The following is a 13812-nucleotide window of genomic DNA, read 5'->3' as shown; positions in this document are numbered from 1 at the left end:
AATAGAACAAAACAAATGAATGGGAATGCATATGATATGTTCAGTATATTCCCGTACTCCAAGAAACACCTTCAGGTCTTCCGGGTGGGTAGTACTACCCACCATACCCAAGCCCTCTGTGCTGTCTGAAAAAATGGATGAGATCGGTGATATATATAGCATATATCCCCCACAACCGATTGTTCAGATAAAAAACTTTTCGTAATTTCTGCCCAATTTTAACAGCTAGAAGCTTCAAATTTCACCAAATGCTTACGTATATACCACATATTATTCTCTGAAAAAATCGAAGAGGTCGGTCGTATACATACATATATGCATCGGTCCCATATACCAGCCGTAAAACCGATTGTTCCGATAAGAAACGTTTCGTAATTTCTGCCTCATTTAGCTCTAGAAGCTTCACATTACACAAAACGCTTACGTATACGGCAATCAGTGTTGTCTGAAAAAATTGTACAGTTCGGTCTTATATCTATATATATAAATATCAAATTCTGTGTGTGTGTGTGTTCACTATGGAAACGTATTTCCCACACTTCAATCATCACCAAATTTTGGCTATAGGTTCCTTCGAGCATTGGCTAAAAAAATGTCGATATATAAAAGGAGTGTGGCGCCTCCCATACAAATGTAATTTTTGGTACTGCATAACTCTGAAGGTATACATGCCAGAACATTGAAATTCAGTAAGGACTTACATGAAGTCAATCCCTAACACGACCAAGAAAATGTGGAATTGGGAAAAAGAGGGCGTGGGACCTCCCATACAAAAGAAATATATCATACTGCATATCTCTTGATGTAGTAATGGTAGGATAATGAAAATAGGTAAGGAACTATATGACGTTAAGTCCTAACACCTCCAGTAAAATGTGGAATTGGTAAAAAATGGCGTGGCACCTTCCCTATAAGTGGGATTTTTCAGAACTATGGCTGCCGTACAAATTAGGTTCTTTTAACACCTAAAGTTTGACTGCATTGTTGAGTTTGGCTATTATTCCTTTTGGACGTTTAGTAATCTGCCGCCGTTAAAAATATTTGTTAGCTTCAGTCTATCTACATCTTCTATAAAAATCAAATTCTGTGTGTGTGTTCCCTATGGAAACATATTTCCCACACTTCAATCATCACACAATTTTGGCTATAGGTTCCTTCAATCAAGACGAAGGTTTTTCATATTTCAGAATTAAGAATTTTAAATTAAATTTTTTTTGGCTATGCGAACGAGCAATCTTAGCCCCCAAATGATAATGTTAACAAAATCTATGATCGCATTCAAAACCAAATTCCTGGTGAGGTGACGATATATAAATCGATCGACATAGTTACAGATGAAGATCAAATTGTGAATTATCCAATTGAATTTCTAAACTCTTTAGAACCACCTGGAATGCGTGCGCATATATTAACTTTAAAAATTGGCTCACCAATCATGCTTCTTCGGAATTTAGACCCACCAAAATTATGCAATGGAACCAGACTTTGCGTTAAGAAATTAATGCCGTATGTAATCGAAGCATCAATCATCAGCGGTAAAAGCAAAGGTGAAGATGTGCTCATACCACGGATACCAATGATTCCTACAGATTTGGCATTCAATTTTAAGCGCTTACAGTTTCCTGTTCGCCTTGCTTTTGCAATTACAATGAATACAGCACAAGGACAATCGCTTATTGTTGCAGGATTAAATTTAGAGAGTCCTTGCTTTTCCCATGGCCAGCTATATGTTGCTTGCGCTAGAGTTGGAACGCCAAAAAATTAGTTTATCTTTGCACCGAACGAAAAAACCAAAAATATTGTGTACACACATGCATTACAATAAGATACAATAATAAAATGTTTTAAACGAAAATTTCACCAAATATGCGTACAAAATTCAATTCCATTTACAGAACAATAAATTAAATTATCAACAAACAAAACAGAATAAATAACGTAACATTCATTGGATCTCGGGCGTTACAACGTACGCCGGGTAAAGCTAGAATAGTATATATCCCATACAGTCTATTTTTAGATAAATTTTTTTTTTCAGCACTTCTTGGGGTGAAATATACCCTATACCCTTCTGCTAAGTCCGAATCACTAAACTGTTGAATAAATAACTCCAATATTGAATAATGGAAAAATGGCCTTTATTAAAGTACTTCAAAATAACACTTATACTTTGCAACTAGCTTTCTTAACAACCAAACTGATTGATAGCTCAAATGAATACTCACTCTTCGCCTCTACTGTCGCGCCTTTTATACTTTTTGATTTCTCATTGCATACTTCCAGGCTTTTCCATTTCAGAACTTATTAGTTAGTTTCAGCTACAAAATCGCCAGCCACAACTACGTTTATAACTTCTCATTTGAGTAATACTTGCACAAATTATTGCGCTCTCTTGTGAGCAATTCAGATAAGATATATGCATGTGTTTGTGCATTGCTTCTCCGCTGCTCGTATACGTACATATGTGTAGACGCAATTATTGATTCGTTTATGTAGTAGATACATAATGATTGATCTATGGATGTGCATGATATCACTGTTTAGCATCGGCTTAGAGTTGGCAGTTTTGCTAATATTCGTAACACTATTTTCGTTTTTATATTATAAAACACTACAAAGTGCGGGTTTTACATACATTTTTTTTGTGTGTGTATGTTTTCGGTCGTTATATACATAGGTGGGAGATGCTTAATAGTAGACAGTGCCGCTGGCTCAAGGTGGTTTGTAAAGCTCCTGCTATACTTATTATTGATCATATGCAGACCCATTCTAGTTTCTCAGTATATGTTTTTTCTTGCCAGACAGACCAACAAACAAGGATACCGTAGTACATGATATGGTTCGCAATCAACGTAAATTCCCAATAAGAGGAGGATATGCCCGAGTCACGGAGGCTTTCTTCCCTCTATTGATCTTCCAAGACAACTTCATGTCTGGTATGACTCCTATATATTTTGTCTTTCTCTTTCAGGTTTGCCCCACTTAAGTATGCTCTAATTCGAGACCTTATAAATCTCCTGGTGTGCAATTATTTTGCATGGGGAAATCGGTGCGAAAATTGGATTTAAGTTGAAAATTAGAGCTTACGATTTTTTCTCCAACACAAGTAAAAATGTGGAGACTCGAGAACTCGGCTTCTCCAAATACTCGTAATTGCGGCGTTGGCATTATTATATAGGGCTAACGATTTTCTCTCGAAATGTTCGCTTGTTTTCGAGAAGAAATCATAGGCTCTATATAATGCTTCCAATGTAGCGATTTAATTAAATGTTCAGAAGCTCGTGATCCTTACGAGTATTTGGAGATTAGAGAATCAAATAGCTTGAGTCAATACGTACACAGATGACTTGCGAGTCAGACCGCACCATGTGTAGATTCCATAAGCATTATTCATTATTCTATCAATTCCACCGGCTACCGTGGTGTGGTGGTAGCGTGCTCCGCCTACCACACCGTATGCCCTGGGTTCGCTCCCCGGGCAAAGCAACATCAAAATTTTAGAAATAAGGTTTTTAAATTAGAAGAAAAATTTTCTAAGCGGGGTCGCCCCTCGGCAGTATTTGGCAAGCGCTCCGGGTGTATTTTTGCCATGAAAAGCTCTCAGTGAAAACTCGTCTGCCTTGCAGATGCCGTTCGGAGTCGGCATAAAATATGTAGGTCCCGTCCGGCCAATTTGTAGTGAAAATAAAGAGGAGCACGACGCAAATTGGAAGAGAAGCTCGGCCTTAGATCTCTTCGGAGGTTATCGCGCCTTACATTTATTTTTTTTTATCAATTCCACTTCTGAATTTTTAGTATCATTTTGTCTTGTAAAATGTCAACCTAAAAACCAGAACTAAAAGCTCTGAAAATCCATTAAAGAAAAACGAGGCATTATTTATTTCCGCTGAAAATGTTTCTACATCAAACCCAATAAAAAATATTATTGCACACAGATACACGAAAATTCTTTTTTTTGCATAAAGCTAGTATGCTGCCCAATCGTGCAATTTTTGTATGGTGGGTTAATGATATCTTGCCTATTACTGAAATCGTTTACTTAAAAAAAATACCGCTAACTTAAATTATAAAATTTATAGAAAACATTTTCGAACTCGAAAAAGCACATTTAACGCAAATGTACTCAAAAAGCTTTCTATCAAAAGAGCTAATTTCCTTGCGCTCTACTTATATCTCTCGCCCATTTAGAAAAGTTAAGTAAACAGTTTGGAGTGGGAGCATTTACGGAATAATCTTAATATTAGCATGCTCTCGTGCTCAATTTAAAATTTAAAAGTTGCCGGTTATCTTTGGTATTTTGCAAGATGAACAAATTTTGTTTTCAAAATACACGTCATTGCTATGGTGAGCGTTTTGCTAATGAAAGAGCTATAAAATTCCAAGTATACTATTTCAGGTAATGAGAAATAACAACGAATAGGCGCTCAGTCATCTCAGGCATAAAAAATATTTCTATGGAATTTATAGTTAATCACATTTTTTCTGATTTAACTAAACCACGAGGTTCTATGTAGTCAAGCACATTTTGGTGTGGTAAGAGACGAACTGAAACTGAGAAGTAGGTATGTAGACATTTACAGGAGCTCAGTCTTTAGTGTTTTGGCGGTCAGACATGCTTTCGCAAACCTGTTTGCGTTCCCAGCTTACATATATATCTGTACTTTCGTACTATGTACCCACTTACGAGCATAAGCAAACGGGAAATGGGTAATCAAGGGCTTTTTTATGAATGTATGTAACAACGTAATGTTGATAGTGACTTGAGATTAACGGCCGCACACTTGGCTTTGACTAGTATAATGGAGTGTCGTACATGTTGACCGCATTCACATGTTTTCCTCTCCTCCGGCTCTCTACTGAAAAAAACAGTTTGTGAATTTGAGAATCGAATGACAATTGCATATAACGTGAGCGTCATAATCACGTGGGAACCTCGTATTTTCGTTTATAATATTAGAGCACATTGATAAAGAGAGGGAAGAGTGGAAAGAGATCGTTGATATAGATTTTAATGTTGGTATTCGTCATGACAAGCGCCAATTGGGGAGCATTTTGTGTTGAGTAGGGGAAGGCTTTTTCAAGCGGCTACGCCATAGCTGGCGGGAGGCATACATACACATATAAATTTATGTGTTTCTTTCTCCTCCTAAAGAACTACATGTGAAAAAGTAGTTTGTGAATTTATTATTGGTTTTGGATAGAGTTGTGGGAATACAAAAAAAAAAAATATTTTTGTTTGGTATGCAATGTAAGAAATCTTGGCGGGGGATTTTAGTATGCCTGAATTGGAATGTATGTATGCATGCAGAAAACTAACCTGTTTTCTGTAGAATTCTGTTTTTTGTATAGTACTGAAGAAATGTATAAACATTTTGAAGGTAGAGGTATGCAGATAACATTGTTTTCGTAGCAGTGGCCAAGACACGGTATCTGCTCAAAGCATTATGTCATCACGCCGCAGGAAGCGTAAAGAAATAGATGACGAAAACGTGGCTGGAGATGGCTAGCAATAAGCCAGGGGGGTATTGGTGAGCTCAAAGCGGACTGTGGATGAGATTATGGGACTAACCCAACCATTGGTGATAATCAAATTAATGAAAGGATCAGTCCAATTTCTCAAATGTAAGTAAATTTGGACTGTGCAACGTCAGCCAGATGCGCAAGTCGTACTGTAAATGCGTTGTCCTTGCAACATCTGGACTCATAGTCTTCAAGCTCTCCTGTATTCAAAACCAAGAACAGAATCAGATGCTCACTTTTCATTCCGCTCCAGCTTCCGGCCTAGTTTTTCAACTTTACAAATTGAATATACCGCCGCTGGTGAAAGCTAATCGATCACTGCGTGACAGCTGCCAATCGACTGAAGAGTTTAAAATGTAATATTCATGGCAATGATACATTGTATATGATCAAAAATATATTTGATAGCTTATGGAAATTAGATAGAAAGTTTAAGAGAAATATGTTTTGTTATTAAAAACAGGCAAGAAGCCTTCCGCTCTGCACTGCAAGTCGACTTAGGCTGTTATCGCTTGTTAACACAAATATAAGCATGTTACTCATACTACCCGGCAAACACTTACTTAAAATACTCTTGCGGTCTGATGAGCTTTGTATTATGTAAAGTCCCAAAAGTTGAATATAATTCATAAATTTTTTAACAAAATCAACAAAATATTCGACCACCCCAGTAAATATAAAGATGCAGTTTTATGATAAAAAAAAAAATTACCCAGCAGTTCCAAATTGCTCCCAATCAAGATTTCTCAGTTAATCATATTGCTTTCTACTTATTTTCTATCATGACGGAAAGCTTTTGTAATGAATGACCTTTGAGTTTCTTTGCGGCGGCTTAAGTGTTTATAAAAAGTGATTACCTATTACAATAGCCTCTCTTACATACTATTTTCATATGTACATACAGGCATACATACATATATGTATATCACACCTAGATGTTAACAGTGATCTCCTTGAAGCCCGATTTGTAAAGAAAACGCGCAAAGCCTCCTTCATATGAGCTTATGAAATTTTAAGTCTTTAGCAAGCCTTTTCTCATTAATCAATGGGAATTTTACTTAACGTATTTGATTTGATCTCAGATCTAATTGTTCGATTTATACAAATGGAACAACGTAGCTATAGGTTACTGAGTTCATTGAAATGCATAGCGAATATATGGCATTCTTAGCGCAAAAATTGTTTCCTCCTAAAAGCAATTTAACACGCATCTTATTGGGGATATGAGAAGAGTGAGGGCAAAGAAAAGTTTTGCACAATTTAATATTGAGAGATTGAAAGAGGGAGAGAGATATTGATAGAGAGAGTAAATTTTGTTTACTTCGAAAGAGTGCTGCTATTTAAAAATAAAACAACAATTTTTATATATTCCAAGCACATGATATGCTCTCCTATCATGTGGAGTTCAAACAACAATTTCGAATTTTCGAACAACGTGCTAATAATTGGCAAACTTATGTGTTATGAGTGTTAAATATGTAAATAAACGGGAGATAACGGAAAAAGTATGAACTTAAAAAATAGTATAAAAACTACTATAAGTGCTTTACAGTTGTGATAGGAGCTCCAGAATTCTTCCAAACTTCGAACTTAGCCTAGAAAGGGCAGACTACTGCATGTTTTTTACTTCACCTTCTTTCCCTCGAGGAAGGAATAGCTTGAGTTACCTAAGTGAGGTAGTGAATGAATTAAAGGATTCCTCCATGGGTCGAAGCTGTTAAGAAAGGTTGGTTTTTTGTTGTTGTAACTATAACCTCCAGCGTGCTAAGGGGCTTAGAATATACCCGCGTCAGGTATGCCTGTCGTAAGAGGCGAATAAAATACCCAAATGATTCAAGGGATTGTATAGCGAATTCCTTTTAAGGGGTTACCAGCGCAATTTCTAGCTTCTGCCATCCAATTGTCAGCCTCACCCACTCGTGAAGAAACCTGTTTCCTAAGCAGGCAAGGCTCTAGAAACCCAAGTTTGAAATGGAACTCGAGGGTGGGGTTGATCTATATCAACATCGATAACACTCTCCAAGAAAGGTTTACTCATGCTTATTTATGCTTGCTTATTGGGATTCTAACGGCCCATTGTTCAATGGGAGTCCATGCGATATGTCTCAATACAACGAAAATCCTTTTCGTCTTATATATCTCAGGGATAATAAGGAGGAGTTATTAAGCCACTTCACTCTTTATTGTCCAGACAGAACTAGGCAAAAGTAGTTTGGCTCAGTTGGCTCTCGGAGGATCTATCCATAGAGCTCGGTTGTGTTTATAATAAAGCTAATGCTGAAAGTCGAGCAGCTCGCGAGCCTAATAAGTATTTCGAGATATTTTTCAGATTTTCTTGAAAACTTCTTTTAGATGTTTTCTTAGTTCTTGAGTTGGATTTTCTTAGTTCTTGAGTTGGAATTTTAAACATATTAAATTAAAAAAAATTGCAATATAAAAATTTAATTGAAGTATTTGCTTACAACATCCGATTTTGCAAGTTTTGTACATCTAAAACAGAGTATTAACCGGTTTAGGAAAGCCCAACACTTTCGAAAACCACACAAGCATTTATGCAATATTTTTGTTTACGGTCTCACCGATAAGCTCTTGCTCCAACACATTCGGAGCGCCACATTAAAAGAGGGGAGCAACTATATGAGTTTACCAACCATTAACGGGAGCAATTGGGAGTACTTTGGTGCTCTGAGATTAAAGTGGTATTATTTTGTTTGTTTTGTTTTACTGCATGCACACTACTTGAATGCTGGTCGACTACGGAAACGCTTTTAGTTCAACACGTTTGGCCAAAGTGTTAACATTGGCGCGCGTTAACGAATACGGTTAATAAGAGTCGTATAACTCAAAACAAATTACATATATGTATGTGTGTATCGATATTTGTCGTGCAATTGCTTAATAATTGCGAAAAACCACGTGGAGTAAAGCGAATAGTTTAAATTTCGTTAAAAAAAAGTTAATCATTAATGTGAGACACAAAAAATACAAAAAAATTGCTAAGTTAAAAATATATTAAAAAAAGTGCTTATAATACTTACTAAATAGAATATCAGTACCCACATTTATGTATGTGAGGGGTAAATTTTTTCATGCTAAAAGGTAATTACATATGAAAATTAATAAACTTGTTGACAATCAAGTGTTCTAATCAGTTAATAACAGTTGGTAACAAATGAGCAAACAAGCGGGTGATTAAAAAAAGTTAAGGAGAAGACGTTGATTTAGAACAGACAAAAAATTGTATTAACATGCATATACATATATATGTACATATACATAAATAAATACCTGCACAAAAAAAAAAAAAACACGGAAACATTTAATCGGCAAAGTAAAATTTGAAGGAAAAATTAAAAAAATTTTTTAGTGAAGATATTTAAAAATTTGTTTAACCAACAAATTTTATATAATTAAATATATGAATGTATGTACATACATATTTATAAATACATGCATATACATATATACATATGTACCTATATATAAATAAATACCTACACAAAAAAAAAAGAAAACACGGAAACATTTAATGGACAAAGTAAAATTTGAAGGAAAAATTTAAAAAAAATTTTAAGTGAAGATGTTTAAAAATTTGTTTAAAATATTAATTAATTGTTTGAAAAAACTTAATTAAGAATAAAGAAAATTAAATACAGGAAAGCTAAAAAACTAATAAAATATACATTTGCAAAGATATAAAGCTTAATAAATACAAAAGTTGAGATTTTCAAACCTTGTTTTTCACTAATAATTTTTTGATTGTATAATGTACATACTTAAATTAAAATTTTCAAAAGTTGGATTGTCTTAATGTAAAATATTTTTAAAAGTTAATATTGTTTAAATAATTCAAACTTGTATTCAGCAAAATAAAGTTAAAAAAGTTCAAAGTACATACTTAAGTTGCATAGAAATATTACAGTAAAAAAAAAACTAAAAACTGCGTAACAGACATAAACAATTTCATGTAAGCCAAAAAAATTAGTTAATAATTAAAATTACATCTTTTTTACCATTGAACTGAACATTTACTATGAATTAATGAAAAAAAAAATAATGCCGTTAATTACTTTTTATAGTAAGAAATTTGTTTACAAAACTTTAGTTAGAAAAATAAATGTTAAATAGTTGCAGAGTATACATTTTCTTGAAAATTTCATATGCAATATTTCATACTGTTTTATTTTTTAATATTTTTTTGTTTGGATTCTATTTTTTATTCAATGTTTTTATTGATCAAAAATAATAAAAATTTGTTTTTTGTTTTATCGGCATACTGATAAAGGATTCCAGGTTCGAATTCGAGCTCAAGACTTGTCAATAACCAGTATTGACGAGATTACCATAGCGTTAAGATGGTATTGATTGACTGTCCATAAATGTTCAATGTTTTTATGTTTTTTCAAAAGTGTTGTATGTTTAAAAACAATAGTTTTAAATAATTTCAAAAGAAAAAAAACCCTCGGCAGAGTGCAATATTATTTAACAAATAAACATATACACCTGATGATGCTAAACAGTTATTAGCGAAACGTTGGGTTAGAAAATTGGAGTAATGTAATTTTATTTCGCACTTAAAAAAACCTAGACCGGAAAAGCCTAATAAATCCCTATAAAAATTATTGTTATCGAATTTGAGCTCGAATTTGAACCTGAAAGTTCTTAAAAAAAAAAAAAAAAAAAAACAATAGCTCTTTGAAGCTCCTTCTAATTTTAAAGTAATATTTATAGAAAAATATTTTATAATTTGAATCATTTTTTTTTTTTTTACTTTGGTTTTTGAGATAATTTTTAGTGTTCTTATTTTATTTTCATCATCTTATTCTTTAGAAATATATATTTACAGAAAAATGTATCAAAATTTCCTCCAAATTACAGCTTTTTTACTTAAATTTTTTTTTTTAATAGGGTGTAGTAAAATTTTTATATTTCTTTAATTGTTATTTTATTTTTTTTGTACTTTGAACTTTATTTATGTGATATTTTGTAATGAAAATATTTTCTCTGTTGTTTTTTCTAAATTTTTTTTGTGGTTTTTCTTGCATTCGTGTTGTTTTCATCATTTTTTTTAGAAAAGCAATATATTTTATCTACCATTTTTTAAGCAAAGTTTTTTACGAAATTGTATTTAAGAAATAAAGTTCAATTAAAATTTTTTTGAAGAAGATCTCATATCCAAAAAAGTGTATTGAATTTTAGAAGCATCTTTAAATTGAAAATAAAATTTTGTTGCAAGAAATGGATTCAGAAATTTGTCATGCTTTAATAGATTCTGATTCTTTGCTTTTGTTGTTTTTTATTTTTTTACTTAAGCAAATGCTTTTTTTTTGTTTAAAAACCGAAATTGGTATTATAGCATTGTTTGCATAGAATAACTAAATTTTTCTTCTTAATTAGTTTGTTCATAAGATATTTTTTTGCTTTTTTTGTTATTTTCAAATTTGATCGCACCATTTTGTTTTTTATGGTATTTTTTTTTTTCTTACTTTTAACAAAGTCGTTTTTATAAAATTGCAAATTTTTTAAATAAACATTTATTTATTCAGAAACCTTAATCTATATTTTTAAACTTGAATGTTTTCGTCAATAACAATTTCCTTTAGCTGCATTTTTTTCAAAATATTAAATTTTTTTTGATATTTTATATACATATTTTTTTTCATTTAATTGTTATTTCTTGGAAAAAAATATTTTCTAAAGCAAAACAAAAATTTTAATTACACTCAAATTTTCAAAAATAAAGATTTATTCATATCTACATATGTATGTATATGCTATTTTCATATCTACTAAAAATTTAAAAATAAAATAATTACAACAACAAAATTGCAAAATATTTTGTTAGCTCAAGAAATACAAGAATGAAACGTAAGTTTATAACTACGCTTTGACAACGTGTGGGTGTGCAAATTGAGCAAACAAAACAATCAAATGCTTGAAAATAACAAAAAAAAAAAAGAGAAAATTCTGCAAAACAAGCCAAGTAAATAGAAATATATGGGCATAAATAGGTTAGGTTGGGGTGGCTGCCCGAGGGCACACTTAGGCCAGTAGTACTAGGCCCGTTGTGATACCACGAAAAACACCGTTACCTCTCCTCTTCGAACCATTTTGAGGACCTGATGAAATCTACCAGGTCCTTGACGTCATGCTCCACAACCTGACTCATAGTATCAAGAAATGGAGCTCCCAGAAAGCGCTGCCGTGCTCCGCTTAGCGCTGGGCAGTTGCAAATGAGGTGAACCACCGTTTCCTCCTCCTCATCTTCTTTACAACTCCTACAGCACCGACGATAAGGCGCTCCTAGCCTTTCTGCATGCCTACCTATGAGGCAATGACCCGTTAGTGCCCCTACAAGTGTGGAAATTGTATCCCTTCTTAGGTTGTAAACGTGACGGGACCTTTTAGGATCCCATTTAGGCCAGGTTTCTTTCGACGTTCGACATCCCGGTGTTTGTAGCCATCTTTCGTCGGCTTGACGGTAGATGTGCTCTTTTAGCATTAGCTTGCATGTGGACAGGGGCATACCTAAGCGTTCTTGTCCAGGAAGAACCTGCTTGGTTGTACCCTGCCTAGCGAGTTCATCTGCAATACAGTTTCCCTCGATATCCCTATGTCCAGGGACCCATGTGAGGTGTACACGGTTCTGTTGAGCCATCTCTTGAAGAGATCGGCGACAGTTTAGTGCTAGTTCAGAATTGAACGAGTGGGAGCCCAGGGATTTTATGGCAGCTTGGCTGTCGCTGAAGATAAAAATTTCTTTGCCGACAATGTATGTCCCTATCCTAGCTACGGCTTCCATTATGGCTGCAACTTCTGCCTGGAATACACTGCAGTGGTCGGGTAGTCTGAATGAGAGCTGGAGGTCAAGGTCCCTTGAGTATACTCCACCCCCAACTCTCCCGTTTAGCTTGGAGCCGTCCGTGTATATGGAAATGCTGTTGCCCATAGCAAGGCACTTGTCCGACTCCGTCCAGTCATCCCTGCTGGGTATGTTTATCTTAAAGTTGGTTTCCGCAACTGTTGTGGTCGCACAGCGATCCGTGCTAGGAGGGAGAAAACTGTATTTGTTTAGTATACTTGAGTGTCCTGTGGTACTGTTGTTCCAGCACGACAACTCCCTTAGACGCAGGGCTGACGTTGCCGCTGCTCGATGACCAGCCAGATCCAGTGGAAAGATGTCAAGAATGACCTGAAGAGCTTCGCTAGGCGTTGTTCTTAGAGCCCCGCTTATGCTTATCATGCTGGATCTGTGGACTTTACCCAACAAGTTTAGGTTTGACGCCTTGCTCAAAGCTGGCCACCATACGACTACTCCATACAGCAGTATGGGTCTGATAATCGCGGTATAAATCCATCTGCATATGTTGGGGGTGAGTCCCCATTTTTTGCCAATGGCTCTTTTACACGTATATAATGCAATGTACGCTTTCTTTTGTCGCTGGATAACGTTGTCCTTCCAGTTCAGCTTTTTGTCTAAAACTACGCCTAAAAATTTGGCTTTATCTGCCAGGCTTAGGCGCACCCCGTTTAGTTCAGGTAGGTTCAACGATGGTATTTTGTATCGTTTGGTATATAAGACAAGCTCTACTTTATCGGAGTTGACGCTGAGTCCACATCGGGAAGCCCACAAGGAAACCTCTCGCAATGCTACCTGCATCAAGTCGCACAAAGTTTGAGGAAACTTGCCTCTGTAGATAATCGCTAGGTCATCAGCATATGCCACGACCTTCCCGCTCCCCCAACTAGTATCTCTTAATAGCGAGTTTACCGTTAGGTTCCATAGTAAGGGGGAAAGGACACCACCCTGGGGCGTGCCCCTTGCGACTAATCGTGTTACCTCAACCTTCCCCAGTGAGGAGAGCACTTTCCTTCCCCTGAGCAGTTGATCAATTAGTCCCACTAGGGGTCTATTTACGTCCAGATCAGTTAAAGCAATGTTAACGGCGTCTGGACTTATGTTGTTGAATGCTCCTTCAATGTCTAGGAAGGCCACAAGACAATAATCCTTTTCGAACAAGGATGTTTCTATAGTAGAGACTAGGCTGTGTAGCGCAGTCTCCGTAGATTTACCTTTGGTGTACGCGTGTTGATAGTCCGAAATGAGATTCCTATCAATGCTTGTAGTGAGAAAATCGCTAACTATTCTCTCTAGGGTCTTGAGTACGAAGGATGAAAGACTGATAGGTCTATAGTCCTTCGGCTCGTAATGAGAGGCTTTGCCTGCCTTAGGAATGAATATGACCGTGGCGCTCCTCCATGCACACGGAATATAGTTCATAGCCAAACAAG

At 35.2% G+C, this 13812-nt stretch overlaps 1 protein-coding gene and 1 long non-coding RNA gene across 6 annotated transcripts in view; both read left to right on the top strand.

Annotated features, from left to right (window-relative positions):
- prage overlaps positions 1 to 13812 on the top strand; it is a 286738-nt gene that overhangs the window by 56113 nt on the left and 216813 nt on the right. The gene's annotated exons all lie outside the window — the stretch shown is intronic.
- LOC137250580 (uncharacterized) lies at positions 6596 to 11530 on the top strand. Its single transcript, XR_010953007.1, has 2 exons — positions 6596 to 8619; positions 11366 to 11530. It is a non-coding gene; the product is annotated as an uncharacterized lncRNA (long non-coding RNA).

The sequence above is a fragment of the Eurosta solidaginis genome, chromosome 4 (genome assembly GCF_040869045.1).
Source record: "Eurosta solidaginis isolate ZX-2024a chromosome 4, ASM4086904v1, whole genome shotgun sequence".
Classification (NCBI taxonomy): Eukaryota; Metazoa; Arthropoda; class Insecta; order Diptera; family Tephritidae; genus Eurosta; species Eurosta solidaginis.
Note: the sequence above shows the minus strand (reverse complement) of the source record. Positions and strands in the feature narration are given on the sequence as shown.